We start from the raw sequence: 15741 nt of genomic DNA on the forward strand, positions 1-15741 counted from the left end.
AGACTGATTTTCAAACATAGACTGGCTTTTGGTACATGAAGGCAGCTTTAAAAGATGTCAGGATCAGGCCGGGCACAGTGGCTCAAGCCTGTAATCCCAGTATTTTAGGAGGGCAAGGTGGGCCGATCATTTGAGGCAAGGAGTTCGAGACCAGCCTGATCAATATGGCAAAACCCAGCCTATATTAAATATTTTTGTAATTAGCCAAGCGTGGTGGCACACACCTATAATCCCAGCTACTTGGGAGGCTGAGGCAGGGAGAACTGCTTGAAACCAGGAGGCGGAGGTTGCAGTGAGCCAAGATCGCACCACTGCACTCCAGCTTGGGCGACAAAGAGAGACGGTCTCAAACTAGAACTTAGCCCTCAGGAAAAGCATTGAGCACCCCCCACCCAAACCAACCCAAGGAATCACATGGCAATGGTTATCATCTGATTTCGACAAATAAAGTTCTGTTCTCCCCTCTGAACACAATGGTAAACACCTGCCATCAGCCCACAGAAACTCCCAGGACCCAGTAACACTGGACTAGCAAGATCAATGGGCCACGTATGCAGGGTTCAGCAGCAGAAAGTCATGGCACCGAGAATGGTGTGTGCTCAAACCAGATTCCTTGCTTTCGGGGTGAAGGGGCTTCCCGGGAACATCTAGTCCAGTGGGATGGTTTCCACTTCCACCATGAGGAGGAAATGGGGGGTTTCCTGAGGGCACTGACAGGACCTGGGTCTCTGCCCCTTTGTCCTCTGTCCTGTTATGGGATGAGGGTGGGCTGAAGGCAGGTTTCCCCTACATCTTCCGGGCAGGAGAGATGGAGCTGACAAGTGGACGCTTTTTCCAAAACATTCCCATGTTTATAACCTGTTATCAACCTGTTTTCCCTGGAGATCAGTGAAGCAGCATCATTGATTCTCTTCCATTAGGGACAACCCGGTGTTACGGGAGGCAGGAGACGACATGCGAGCTGGTCTGAGTCAGTCACTTGTGTCTGGTCCCCAGCGTGCTCGTCTATCAAATGGGCGGCCCCACAGACCAGTGACTTTGAACCAGAGTTCCATGGAGGTTGCCCAAGGACAGGGAGGGGGAAGAGGGGGAAGAGGAGGGAGGAGGAAAGGGAGGAAGGAAGGAAGAAGGGGAGAGGAAGGAAGGAAGAAGGGGAGAGGAAGGAAGGAAGAAGGGGAGAGGAAGGAAGGAAGAAGGGGAGAGGAAGGAAGGAAGAAGGGAAGGGGAAGGAAGAAGGGGAGAGAAAGGAAGGAAGAAGGGAAGGGGAAGTAAGAAGGGGAGGGGGCGGAAGAGGAGTGTGGAGGGAGGAAGTGGAGGGAGGAGTGTGGAGGGAGCACTGTGGAGGGAGCAGTGTGGAAGGAGGAGCAGAAGGGGGGTTCTCTGAGGAGGAGGGCCAAGTTTTTGAGGTGTCTTGGAGTCAAAGGTGGCAGTGGCTTGGGCTCTAGGCCCTCTGTTGCATAGTTTTAGGCTTTAACTATTTATATTTGTGGACTCTTTAAAAGATTTAATTTGAAGGAAACCGGAGTTGGGGATACCTTGCTTCTAAAACACAATTTCTCAAGCCTGAGACTAAGTGCTAGGCATTGCTCATTCTGTTACAATCATTTCCTCCTATTTAAAATCAGCCACACACCCCCAATCTCCCTTCAGGGCAAACACCTTTTCCGAGGATCGAGCGGCCCGTGACCCCAGCCGTGGGCACGAGGAGCGAAGAGGAGACGTGTGGAGAGGGCTGCTGATGACATGAGAGGTAGACGCCCGGCACCTCCCTGCAGGGGCTGTGCTCCTCCAGGCCTAAAGGACATCCTCGCCTCTGGGGTGAACAAGCAGCACAAACTATCAACACTTATTCCAAAAGAACAGGAAGAAAATTCAAACGAAGTTAATACAGTTACCCCAACACAACACTGCAGCAGCCCAGAAACAGGAGGGCCATTGAGCCTGAGGTGGGCGGTTCCAATAGCAGGACAGCGACGTTGGCATTAGGGCTTTTCGGCAAAGAAAAAAAAAAAAAGACACAAAAGGTAACATGGGCCACCCATTATTTCCTGCCAGTGGAAAGACACCCACAGGCCCCCAGATGCCAACGGCCCCTTGGGAACGAGCTCACGCAGCACTTCAGGTCTTCGCACGAGCAGGCACGTGGTGTCCTCAGTACCCCCGCCTGTGACACACACACCACACTTGACTCCCATACCTGAGGGTCCAGGGGAATGGCGGGAAGTTCTCGGGGGACCGGGCATCCTGTGAGGACACTGCATGACTATGTACCTCAGAGGGGTCCCCGGGCAGCTGCTCTCTCTCTCCAAAGGATGAACTGGATCCTGACCACACCCAGATTGTGCTGGCCTCCAAGCCGAGCGCCAACATCTCACATCCAAAGGGATGCACAGATGTCTGCTGCACGTGGAGCCCAAGTCCCTCGCAGAGCTCAGGACGAACCCAGTGTCCAGGCCTGGGGCCGTCACCAGCCAGGAGAGGTGTCCGGGGCACTTCCCAGCGATGGCCACAAGAAGAAACAACTCAGGACAAAGCCAGTGTCCAGGCCCAGGGCCGTCACCAGCCAGGAGAGGCGTCCGGGGCATTTCCCAGCGATGGCCATGGGAAGTAACAACTCAGGCCCATCAGGGCTTCCTCACTATGCGGGTGTTAGAAGTAGAGACAGAGGTCCAGGTCTAGTGGCACAAACAGCGACGGATCCATGGAAATGCGGGCGTGGCCCCTCCATCCCAACAGCCTGCATGGCTACTCCATTCTGCTCCCATCACACACATCCCCACACAGCCAAGCCCCTTCTCCTTTCCCCCACTGGATTCATCAAATCAAACCTCGCTGTCCTTGGAAAATGTACCATTAATTTACTTACTGCTCAGTAAAAAAGCACACTTCCAGTTAACATGACGCCCCCGCTACGATAGAACAGCCTTAATTCAGACATGACGCAGAGGAACAGAGGGAGGAGGGGTCGAGGGCCGTCCTGGAAACGGCAGCTGTTTTCTGGGGAAAGTCTCCCTCCCACCCGAGCCCGACACTCGAGCCACACTATCCCCATGGTGTCTGAAAACTCCATGAAGACAGGGTCACTCTGACCCCTTCACACCCACAACGCCAAAGAGGAGCAGGTGTTCAGGAAAAGTCTCCTGCTAGTGCTGAAGACAGGAATGATTCCTCGTGGTGCCCAGAATGTCAGGAGAAAACAAGGCACCATGTGGACGCCTTCCAGGTGAATTCTGGAATGACTCTGCCGAATGCCAGTCATCCTTTTTCAGAACAAAACCAATACCGGAAAACATGTGTCGCCAGCAGAGAGATGGTCCTTTTGATGGCTTACAAACACACCTACGTTACGCTGAATTTATCTCAAGCCACCCTCTCTGTGCTAATGTAAAAAGTCTCCTTTATTAACCAGTAGCCTTTTTCATCTGGTGCTTTATTAACAAGCAAGACGGTCCTGTAACACTCAGGCATTGTTGAAAACGTCAAATGGAAGCCTAGAATCCTCTTCCGTGCAGCTTCACTGCAAAGTATTTTGACGTGAGCCAAATCATGCTATTCCTAAATCTCCACAGGAAACTCAAGGCTTCATCAAGGAAACGCAGCATCATTTCTGCTAGGCACAGAAATTGGTGGGGTGGGCATGGGGTTGAGGGAACATTACATAGAAAGCACAACGCGATAATCACCTGCATGAGAGCCACACTGGCCGGCAAGCCCCGGTCGGCTCGGTCTCTACACAGTCACAGACGTGAGGCCTGGAGGGCAAACACCTGGCACTGCTGACTACCCCAAGGTCGTGGCCTCTGCCCCTTCTCTGCTGCTCATCAGTTCCAAGCTTCTGGCAACACTGCCTGCTGCCCCCACTGCCTCATCGACTCTTCGTGAAAAGCAAATGTTGCCAGGATAGCTTATGAGTACATTTGCCAGGAAAGCAGCTCCGATTGACACTGAAACCCCCTTCTCACACCCCTGGCAGCTCCCTTGCCCCCGATGTGTACATGCTTGCAGCTCTGACCTTGCTCAGTGTCCACACAGGCTCTGTCCCCTGGAGAGCCAAAGGCAGACTCAATGTTGAGTCAGAAATACACAAAGAGGGTGAAGGTTACGAACTGCCTGCCTGCCCCCCAAAACACAGGTTGAAATCCTCAGCCTCAATGTGATGCTGTCAGGTGGTCTTTGGGAGGTGATGAGTTCCCGAGGCTGGAGACCCTTGAATGGGATTTGTGCCTCAGAAAGGGGCTCAGCAAATCCCTCACCCTCCCATTGTGTCAGGGCCAGAGAGAAGGTGTGTGCCAACCAGGAAGGAGCCCACACCAGAATCCACCCGTGCGGCACCCTGATCCTGCCTTCCAGCCGCTAGAACTGTGAGAAACAAATTCCTGTTGTTCATAAGCCACTCAGTCAATGGTGTTTCATTACTGCAGCCTGAGCTGCCTGAGATGATGATGCTTACCGCCCTACAGAAACGGCTACTCCCCTCTCCCAGAAAGAGGGGTTTAATTAAAATCCCTGTCTCTCCTCGCGGCCACCACAGATCTCACTCCCCCCACCCTGTAAGCCAGCAATTGTTAGGATTAAAGGAAAATGAGGATCGTTTTATACCAGCCCCTCCATATCGGTCTGAAGCCTGTAACTTTGCCCAATTCCACGGTGGCCGTGTCACTGCATTGCCTATGTCAGCTCTGTGTCTGCACTGGGTCCCAGGCTCTGCACAGACTCCTCTAGCTGCCCATCAGCACAGCCATTTCCCCTTCTGCTTTGCAGGTTGTCCTTCAATATCCAACCCCCACCCCTCTGCAACCCAAGGCCTTCCGATCCAGGCATTCGGGGTGGGCTCAGCCATGTACTGCAGTCCTTGACTCAAGTAAACCAGGCCCAAGGCGTTGGCACCAATGATCTACTGGCTGTGGGGTCTGCACAGCTACTAGGCTGCCCCAGCCACACCAGGGCCCGGGAGGGGAGGCAGAGGAACCTGTGAAGTTGCCAACAGCCATATGGGAACAGGGGACCCTGGGATGAGGAGCATGCCATAGAAGGAAATTCAGAGAAAGAAAGAGCCCCAAGGCTGGACGGGTCATGCCCACAGCCTACACTGCTGAATTTTCCAGGTTTCTGAACTCAATCGCTGACCCACACAGCACATGTTTCCTGAGTGCTGACCCCGCGTGCCATTGGATACGGCAATAAAGTAGGACCCCCACCTCCCCCATCCCCGACACATAAACAGGGCCTCCGTCCTGGCGGGAAATCAGGCCTGGGGGCCCAGTTGGCACCGCGAGCTAGGGAAGGGGGCCATTTCAGACGGACAGTGGGTGCAGCCTTGCCAAAGCCCAGCAGTCACCTGCACTGCCACAGCCAGGCTGAGTCCAGATCAGCCGCACAGAAACCTGACCCTCTCAAGGGCACGCCTGAGCTCATTAGGGACAGACACCGTCTCCTGCTTATCTCCAACACTTTCTCTGCATGTCTAGTTACATACGGACGACGCAGTCTCGGAAGCACAGCTGTGACTCTGGAGACAGATCCCAGGCCTCCCCCTGCTCCTCTCCGTGGTGCCATTGATGGGGAGGGGCCGGTATGGCCGCAAGGTCCCATACCCACAGCCACCCTGCCACAGAGACGCAGGCCTTCGACGATTATTTCTGCCAAAGAACCCTGCTGCGTCTTGGAGCACACCATGGTGGGCGGGAAGCTCCACCCGGAGAAACAGCGATGCTTCTCCCCAGAGCCAACGGAGGGCACCCCCCACCCGGCATTCAGCAGATTACTTACATTCTGGAAAACATCTGGGTTAATGGGGAACAGTAAAATGAAAAGGACACACTAGAAAGGTTAGAAGGCTGTGTGAAGTCTCAGGAGGTCCAAAGGTTTCTTAACCAAGACTGCTGCGGTCAACGAGCTTACAGGGAAAGTTTCCACACGGGCCTTCAACAAGCAACGCTCAGCAGGGAGGAGCCACGTTCTGGGCAGAACCTCAGAACCAGAACATCGGACACCACAAAGTCACATCAGAGCCAACAGCAACTGAAATACAGCGCTCTCCTAAGATGTGTGCGTCACCTGCAGAAAGTCACCACACATTAAGATAGGGGAAGAAAAGGATAAGGTTAGAAACAAATTTGAAGTAATTTCTGCATACGTAAAATTTCTACATCCACTGGTTTTCTTTCTGGGAGTAACAACTTTTACATGAGATGCACATCCCCGTTGGAAGGAGTTTGGGTTTTCCGTGGGCAGAGTCAAGGGCTCTCCAAGAAATGTGAATCTTTTCTCACTCACTGAGCCGCGTGCCCTGAGGCCGTCCTGGCCTGTCTGAGCACCTCCCTGGCTCTGCCTCCAGCCAGCTCCTTCCAGCACTCACCCTGCTGCTCCCAGAGCCTGCACTGGCCCAGGATCTCCTCTTCTGCTGCTGTCAATCTTCCACTTTAGGGTAAATAAGTTGGAAACTAGAAAGTTATAAGACCCCTTGGCTTTTTAAAAATTTGTCTTCTCAGAAAACAATACTAATTCTACTTCCATGGTTTAATATGTTGCCCCCATCTGCATGTTCATGGATATGTGTTTTTATATATTTTTTAATCAGTACTTATAAAAGTATGCACTGTTGCTACATTCAGTTCAATTACATTTGATGTAAGAAGTTATAATTTCAGTGAATTCAGGCACTCAAAATTTAAGCCCTCTGACATCTATTAATCAAATGGGAAAATGACAGGTAGCTATTACAAAAATCAAGAGAAGTGTTTAATGTAAATCCTGCACTTTCAAATATTTCCACAAATGTAATGTATACATTAGTACATAACCTTGAGCATTTTCACAACTCTTTGCACTCAAATTCCATTCTTAACTTTTATAGATAAATCGACATCCATATGTGATTTTAAGCAGCTCAAACATCAGCTCTTAAAAACAATCAGAAATGTTGCGGGCAAATCCCACCGAGCAGCAAATAACGGAACTGTACCCAACAACCCAGGTACCTCCCCTGAGGCATCTGGAACTTGAGCATTACAAGCAGCCTTTGGTTTCTGAGGCACCCGAGAGTGGGGACTCCCAACTCCCCAAGTCTAAGAAGGCCTCAGCGATAAGGAAAACTGGTCAAAAAGTCATCCCTGCCGGCTCCCTGTACCACGGGCTCCTCCCTGCCCGCCCTCAGCCACGTGCTTACAAGATCTCACTTCCTCTCTGTCCCGCAAAGCCTGACTCCTGATTCCAGCCCTGCCGCTTACTGGGATGTGGCCATGGACGTCAACTGCATCTGTAAGGGGAGAAGCTGGTCAGGATACAGGATCCTGGCCATCCTGGCAACGCTCAAGCTGATACTGTAACTTTGTAGTGAGTTACTTAATGCAAAGGTTTAACTTTGAAAAATTTAGATACGTGTATTCTAAAAGGGAAATTCTGAACGTAGAACACAGGCCACACCCTCACACTGATGTTGTCTGGCCAGCACTTTTTTGTTTGCCTTTTCAATAGACGTTTTTAAAAGCAGTTTTCGGTTCATAGCAAAATCAAGAGGAAAGTACAGAGAGTCCTCACATATCCTTTCCCAGCACAGGCACAGCCTCCATCATTCTCCTGCCCTCACCAGACCAGCATGTCTCTACGACCGACAGACCCGCATCAACACGGCACCACAACCCACAGTTCACAGCTCACACGAGGACTCGGCCTGCTGCTGCTCACTCTGTGGGTTTCACAGACGTGGAACGGCATGGATCCCCCATGAAAGCCCCACCTGGAGTTGCTGCCCCACCCTACACACCCCCTATGCTCCTCCCATTCATCTCTCCCCTCCCCAACCCCCTGACAGCCGCTGATTGTTTTAGTTTCCACAGCTTTGCCTTTTCCAGACTGTGCTGTGGTTGGACTCAGACAGCAGGCAGCCTTTCCAGATTGGAGTCTCACTTAGCAACATGCGTTTATGATCCTTCTGTGTCTTTTCATGGCTTAGGGGTCCAGTTCTTTTTAGTGCTGAATAATATCCCAGTATCTGACATACCACAGTTTATCCATTCACCTACTGAAGGGCATCTTGGTTGCTTTCTAGTTTTGGCAATTATAAAGCTGCTGTCAATGTCTGTGTGCACATTTCCGCATGGAAGTAACTTTCAGCTCCTCCGAGTAAACGTCCAGGACTGTGATTGCTCCTGTGGTCGGAGAGCTTAGTTCCACGGAAAACCGCCACGCTGCCTCCTACAGCAGCTGCCCCACTTCCCCCAGCGATGAGTGAGGGTCCTGATGCCCACACACCCACCAGCACGTGGTGGTGTCGGAGTTCAGGTTTTGGCCAGGCCGATGGGTGCACAGTGACGCCTCGCCCTATGACATAAGACGCGGGCCATCTTTCCACGTGTAGATTTGCCATCTGTGTATCTTCTTTGTTGGGGTATCTGTCCAGGTCTTTGGTCCATTTTTAATCAGGTTGTTCATTTTCTTGTTGAGTTTTGAGAGTTCCTTGCACGGTTTGGATAACAGCCTTTCTCAGATGAGTCTTTTACAGATGCGTTCTCCCCGTCTGTGGCCTCCCCTCTCATGCTCCTGAGACACTGTTTTTTATTTTAAAAAAGACTTCAGACAGAAGATGGACCTCCCAGCCCACCACGGTTCTCAGTTTGGCCGTGGTCACCACCCTCCCAGCCCTGGTTCCCACCTTTTCACGATCTGCTGGTCCTATGGGCATCAACCCATACCAAGTCCCTAACATATCTCCAATGATGGCAACGTCAAAGCCGGCAGTTTGCAGGTAGGAAGGAGCTGATGGAGGCCGGAGCAGAATGTGAAGGCCAGCGGATTCATCCCTCGGGGACCGGCAGGCCTCTCAGATATCTCCCTGGGTCACCTCCCAAATGAAGTACCTGCTTTGGCCGTGAGCAGGAAGCAGGACCTGGCCCAGATCTCAGCATATTTGACCTGGCACGGCATTTACAGGTGAGCCTCCATAACCGGAAACTCGACTCTCTGGGGAGAATGCATTTTCATTATCAAGGCTTTTAGGCTTTTAATTAAGAAACCAAAGAGCAGTGACTGGAGTGAGGATGCAGGGACTCTGGGTGACCCACACGCTCGTTTCCACCTGGCACAAAGGACCCTGGAGTGAGGGTACAGTGCCTGCTCTGAGTCACCAGCACACTCATCATTTCTACATAAAGAACCCTGTGAGCCTGTCCCAGGACTTTTTAGCCTAGACCTAAAAATTCACAGCTCAGGAAACCATCATTTTAGGAACCTGAGGGGTGGGCCAGGGGGATCTCACAGAGTGAGGTGCTGTCTATGGGGTCAGCAAAGTGCAGCTGGGGCTTCCCGCAAGCACTTCAGGGAGGCCGTGCACTGGCCCGAGGCTGGTTCCGCCTCCTATCCTCGGTTCTCATGCCCAGCCGTGAGGAGAGCCCCCCGCTTCAGGAGCGGTCCCTGGCTCCAGGCCCTAACATCCATGTCCAGGCCCCTGGTAGGGCAGCTTCTACCCCAGGGAGGCTGGGACTGTAGACAGCCTGGAGCTCTAGGCAATCCTGGCAACCACAGGTTTCCCGAAGTGGCTGCAGACAAACTCCTGCTTCCAAAACCTGGCACGGGCTGTGTGAGGCCTGGAACGCGGGAAGCGCGTTTCGCAGGGTCCCTGCTCACATACAAAAGCAAGGCTAAGAGCAGATAAATTATTTAATTACCCTCTCATGGTTATCAAGTCAAGTCATAGTCTCTTAGACTTATTTGTGACTAGAAGTATACACATTATGGAAGTGTATATAAATTGAATACAGATATGCTTATTTTCCTTTTATATACCTTACATATATGTGTATACGTGCATATGTATAAAACATGGAAGAAAAAAACCATACTTAAGATTTCAAATCTCAGTCACAAAGATCTCAGAAGCAAATTATTATTCTTTAACAAAGATGTAACATTTTACATTCTTACAAACAAAACGTTCTCTATTAGCATTTTATTTTAAAAACTAAGAATGCATTGCACTCTCTGTTTCAATTTTTAACTCAGCTCACAAAGGTCCCTGTACAAAGACCTCCGTGCCACGGCAAGGATGGCGGTGGTCACACCTGTGGCCATTTATCCTCTCTACATCTAGCTCCTCTCCCTGAGGCAACAGCACCTCCGAAGTCACAGCCTGGCCTCCCATCTCTCCCCCGTCCCGGGCGTTTTGGCATGTTGCTTTGCTGCACACACCTCAGCAAATACTGCTGATTAGCCAGAATCGCCCAGAAATCTCTTAACCTTGATTCTGGCTGCTTTTGTAATTTGTAATATCTGTACTTCTGGTGTGATTTGAGAAACAACACATTTTAAAATTAGAGAAGATGTGGTTTTTATTCTCTCCTTTCTACTTGCAACCTTGAAAATTCAAGTAGCAGCAAGGGTTTGTTGAAAGTAACTTCCACCAAATAGAACCTATTACAAAGGTACTAGAGAGTGTCAAATAACCACATAGATGTAAAATAGGCATGCAGACACAGATATAAAATCCAATGGTTAAACCAAATTGAGAAATGCTTGCCAGTTTGATAGGACTTCTAAAACTTGACATAAATGTTGGCTGAGGGATACAAGATGTTATGAGATGAGTGAGATGCTTGGCCTAGAACCACAGGCTCTCTCCTCTTTACAGCAGAAAATCCATAAGGAAGTCAAATCTGAAAGAACCAGGTACCATTGAACGGCATACTCAGCCATCCTTCCCCATTCCTGGGCCAGCTGCGGTGAGTGCAGCCAGTCGTTCACCAACATCCATCATCCATCCTCCAGGCCATGGCTACACTTTACTCCCAGGCTCCCTGCCATTATGTAACTTAGGTAAATCACGGCCACTGTCACCTTAAGCCTCCCCTGCCAGCATGACAATCACCCAGTCCCAACCACAGCAAGGACAGCCATGTCCCTGGGAATGCAGAGCAGGGGTCGGGAACAAACCTGGATCTCCGAATACCTCATGGAGCAGTCACCAGCCTGGAACATCCTCCCTGACGGCTTTGCAAGAGAGAAGAACTCCTTGGTTCCTCAAGCTACAATACTGCAGAGTCTCAGGTCACAGCATCCTTACCTACCCTCGTCAGGAACCGTTCATGCTCATCAAGACATGAGAACAAAACTGCAGTGGCACAGTCACACTCGACGCAGACCACCTGCTGCTCACATTCATCGTATTAACACCAAAAGGCCACCGTGGTGGATATCCTGGATGTGGACACTCGGCGGCTTTTTGCTGGAGACGCGCTTCGTGCATTTATCGCACGACCATCTTGGCGTCAGGAGGGGCTGTGCAGATGGCAGCTGTGCACGTCACAAGGAGTCTCACTTGCTGGACTCTCAGCCAGCTCCCACTATCAGTGCCCGCAGAGTCCTCTCCTCCGGGAGCACGTGCTTGGACGCCACAGTGGCCTGTGGATCCACACAACAGCACTGTGTGCCCCAGGAGCTTAGAAAGTACCACTGCATCAATGCCTCCACAGGTGAGGCCGGGGGCAGAAGCCAACCTCAAGCAGTTACGGTCCTCCGTGGGGCTGGCGTCCAGGCAGGAAGGCGGCTCAGCGGCTCTCCTCTCACTGTGAAACTTCCTAGGTCCCCACATGAACAGAACCCTAAATAACACGCAACAAACAACAGGAACGAGAACACGACCAACAGCTTCTGAGATGAGCAAGCTGGGCTGATCATGAGACACCTGACGGGGACGGTGCCAGAGCCCCTCCCGGTAACCTGTGAGGACAGCGCTGCCAGCATCTCCCTAAAACCAGCCCAAGTCAAGTTAGACTTGAGGCTTTCCAGGACTGGGTAGATCCATTCAATCCCACAGTCTGAACCTTCCAGGCCGTGTCTCATGGCCCTCATCTCACATATGGGAACCCGGACGCTGCACCATAGATGTGGCCCCAAGCCCTCGTTCCTTCTTCAACACCACACACCAGCACAGTGAACACTTAGGATCTGGGCATTCACGTAAAATACTGCTTAACTAAAACTTCTGATTTAGAACATGTTTAATTCCTACTCACAGAGCTGAAAGTGTTTTGTCCTAGAAGGCGGTAGCTGTAACTAAGCATGAGAGAAGAAGGGATCAGAGTGGTGCCAAGTATTAAATATTCCTCTAAATCTATTCACCAGGTTGCCATGCTATTGTCACCTGCTTCATTTTCTGTCCTTAAAAGACATAATAGTTACTTTTCAAAATAGACAACCTGTTTTACTGATGCTTAGCTATAAAGTAGCGAGCTATGTATCCAAAAGGGAGATATGGGAAAACAGAAAATGTCCACAAGCGATCGGGTGGAGAGGGGGGCAGTTGCAGCAGCACCTGGCTCTGTTGCGTTGTGAGCCAGCCACGTGGGATGGACAGCTCACTTAGCCACTGAAATTATATCATCTAAGATTTTGTTGCTGTTACTTTGACAAATTCTCCCTCCTGCTATGAAGAGTAAGGTTTGGGGGGTTTTTTTGTGTGTTTTTTTTTTTTTTTTGACTTGGAGTCTCGCTATGTCACCCAGGCCGGAGTGCAGTATTACAATCATGGCTCATCGCAGCCTTGACCTTCTGGCTCAAGCAATCCTCCCGCCTCAGCTTTCCAAGCAGCTGGGACCCACAGGCGAGTTTGATTTCTTTGCTAACGAATTCCTAATTCATCTCGCAGTGGGCCTATCAAGGCCATATGCCCGGACGTCCACCTAACCGACCGTCCGTGTGGTCTCTAAAGTGGATGCACTCTGGTTGCCCGGGCTCTGCACGCGATGCTGAGTCTCCAAGTCTGCCGCTGTATAAGGGACTGACAGCCCCGAGCGTCTCGACCTGCCACCATGAGCCGGGCTTTATTCCACAGGACAACTCTGCTTCCCGTGATGAGATGCAGCACGTGAGCACAGATCAAAGGGTATCAGCAACTAACCCATTCCCCTGGTACTAAGCAGAGGACCAAGAGTTTAGTTCCTTACTTATTTACTACGGGCTTGATTCAAAGCAGCTTTCAGGGATCCTGGGGACAAACATCTCCAACTGGTGAGAATTCTGGCTTTAGTAACAGAAGAATCACCTAATGCCCATTTTGTAACTGATGTTCTCATCAGAACTTGAGGCCAAAGCGAAAAATAAAAGGGGGAGGCTAAGATCGTGACACCCCAGTTTGCACAAGGCCAACCAGCCTGCTTGAGGGGGTGAAAGGAGTAGGATTTTTAAACTGCTGAGTTTTAAAAACATGGCTGTAGGCTGGGCGCACTGGCTCACGTCTATAAGCCCAGCACTTTGGGAGGCCGAGGTGGGAGGATTGCTTGAGGCCAGGAGTTCAAGACTGGCTTGAGTAACACAGCAATACCCTATATCTCTTTAAAAAGAAAAAAAAGGTTATTAAAATAGTAATAAAAAGTTTAATGCAATAAATTACTATATCAACATGGCACCCCCAGCTGTCAGATGAGGTACAATCTCTGTGGCTATGATGAGATCTGGAGAGAAATGTAACTGGCATCAAAGGGAAGGTCAACCCCAAAGCCCCACGGCACTACTCCTATACAGTTTGTTAACTAACATGAAGTCTCCTCCACAATCAGAAGCCTGGTTTAGAGGAACGCTGTCCACGGGACCTGGGTGGACTCCAGACGCTGGCTGACCAGACAACCCCCCCCGGGACCCTGCCGGCAGCCCCAACTGGACAGAATGACCTCGTGAGTGTCCTTTCCCGCCACAAGCTGCAGACCCTGAGCCAGTCCTGGCTGTGACTGAGGCTGCGCATAAACGTATGCGCCCAACAGCTCACCTTTGTACATGACACGCCCAGTCCACCTCATTTCAAATGTTACGCTCGCCCCAAGGCGAACATGGATGTTACAGGTTAACTCACTGCATGAGTGCTAGACTTTCCCTGTAAGTGTTCAGACATTGCACGAACCGGATGAACAAACCCCACTTTCCCTGTAAACGTTCAGACATTCCTTGAGCACGATGAACCCACACAGGCAACAAACCCCGGAACGTGTAACGCCGCGGCCTCCTCTCCTCCTGAGGGGCGTGTGCTTACAGCTCCCCCAAGACCACATTTCCCAAAGCACAGAGTGTTACTCTGAAAATAAAACCTCCTTTTTCCTTCCTCTGTACATCTCGTGGTCGTGTTAACAACTATTGCTACAAATGCAGAGAAACGGGGTATCATCCGTGCTGCTCACCGAATTCCTAGCACCAAAGCTTCAGGGCCCCCCAGTCTGAAGGAAGCTTCTATCACCCTAAAGCCAACTCTGGAGACGAAGGCCGAGCTGGGGAAAGGCTGTGTCACCGCAAATCCACACCACGGGGCCCTCTGCAGTTGTGTGCAACGAACTCTTGGCCTGTCCTGGGGTTTGGGGAAATCAGGATGCAAGCAGATATCGTACGCTCTGCCATGGGACCGTGAAGTCTGTGGAACCTCAGAGGAACACGGAGACAAACGGTGGCACGATTCTCACAGGCCGAGCCTCGATGGGCGCCCGTGTCAAGAACACAGACACGCCGGGAGGGACAGCCGATGCAGTCAACGCCTGCAGCCCCAGCACACGGCAGCGTCCAAGTGTGGGGGTCTCTGGCCAGGCTCCACCACAATTGCCATATTCTGTGGCAAAATTTTAAAAATAGGTTTTAACTAGTTATAACTCTAACTTGTTTTACACATAAACAGAACACAGGGTACCAACAGGCTCCAAAATACTTCACCTAGAACCAAGTCTAGAATGCAGATGGATGCTGCTCCGAGTGTGACGAGTCCCCTTGTAGTGTCATAAATCCTAGATCTAGGTGACTAAGTGCTCTTCCTAAACCAGACAGCACCCTGAGGCTCTGAGGGCACCCTCTGTCCCCAGGCCAGTCCATCAGCCCCGGCAGAAGCTGCTAGAGTAAGAGCCTGTGGATTTGTATTGGACGGATGTAAACCAGGCAAAGTCACAGGGGCTCGTTCTGGAAGCCCATCCGTTTACCCACTCATGCCATGGAGAGCCGTTCCCCCAACTCCACACCCGCAGTCATGCTGAACCACAGCAACTGGTTTTAGGCCTTCAAGCCACTCCTTCTCACCGCTGAACAGACCCTTCTCACACCGTGAGGCCCAGAGTAGCCTTAACAGGTGGTCCCAGCAGAACTGGCCACTGCATGAATTGATACTTTGTGTGGGGGGGGGTGGTTGTTCTTCTGTCACTCAGGCACAGTGCACCATAAGTACAGTGGTGCTATCATGGTTCACTGCAGCCTCAACCTGCCAGGCTTGGGTGATCCTCCAGCCTCAGCTTCCGAGTAGCTGGGCCCACAGGTATACATCACCACTCCTATTTAATTTTTTGTAGAGTCAGGGTCTTGCTATGTTGCCCAGGCTGGTCTCGAATTCCTGGGCTCAAAAGTGAACTGCCCACCTCAGCCTCCCAAGGTGCTGGGATGACAGGGGTGAGTCACTATGCCCAGCCTAGAATTGGTTTTTCTTAAACCTGAGTTTGACACATGAACCCCACTTACATAGATATCAGCACACTCTCACAGCTCGAGAGTTTTTCTGAATCTCGATTCTGTCCATTCAAGGTCAATATCTAAGAAAGGGTCAGAACTGACCCTCCCTCCGTGAAGCCTAAGGGCAAATGCAGCAGTATCTCAGTGTATGAGGAGACAAAGTGAGAAGGTGGAAAATACACACTGAAATTCTAGTGCTAGAATCATAATCACCAACACTTTAAGAGGCAATCTGCTTTCCAAAACCTGTAGCTGCTGGATTAACTTCAAAGTCACCAG

General features: G+C 50.9%; 1 protein-coding gene and 1 long non-coding RNA gene across 2 annotated transcripts in view; one reads left to right on the plus strand and one right to left on the minus strand.

The window, feature by feature from the left end:
- LOC139361590 (uncharacterized) overlaps positions 1 to 15741 on the minus strand; it is a 134741-nt gene that overhangs the window by 16889 nt on the left and 102111 nt on the right. The window lies entirely within an intron of this gene.
- On the plus strand, positions 1430 to 12109 carry LOC139361592 (uncharacterized). Its single transcript, XR_011619142.1, has 2 exons — positions 1430 to 8931; positions 10000 to 12109. It is a non-coding gene; the product is annotated as an uncharacterized lncRNA (long non-coding RNA).

The sequence above is a fragment of the Macaca nemestrina genome, unplaced genomic scaffold (genome assembly GCF_043159975.1).
Source record: "Macaca nemestrina isolate mMacNem1 unplaced genomic scaffold, mMacNem.hap1 Scaffold_66, whole genome shotgun sequence".
Taxonomy (NCBI): domain Eukaryota; kingdom Metazoa; phylum Chordata; class Mammalia; order Primates; family Cercopithecidae; genus Macaca; species Macaca nemestrina.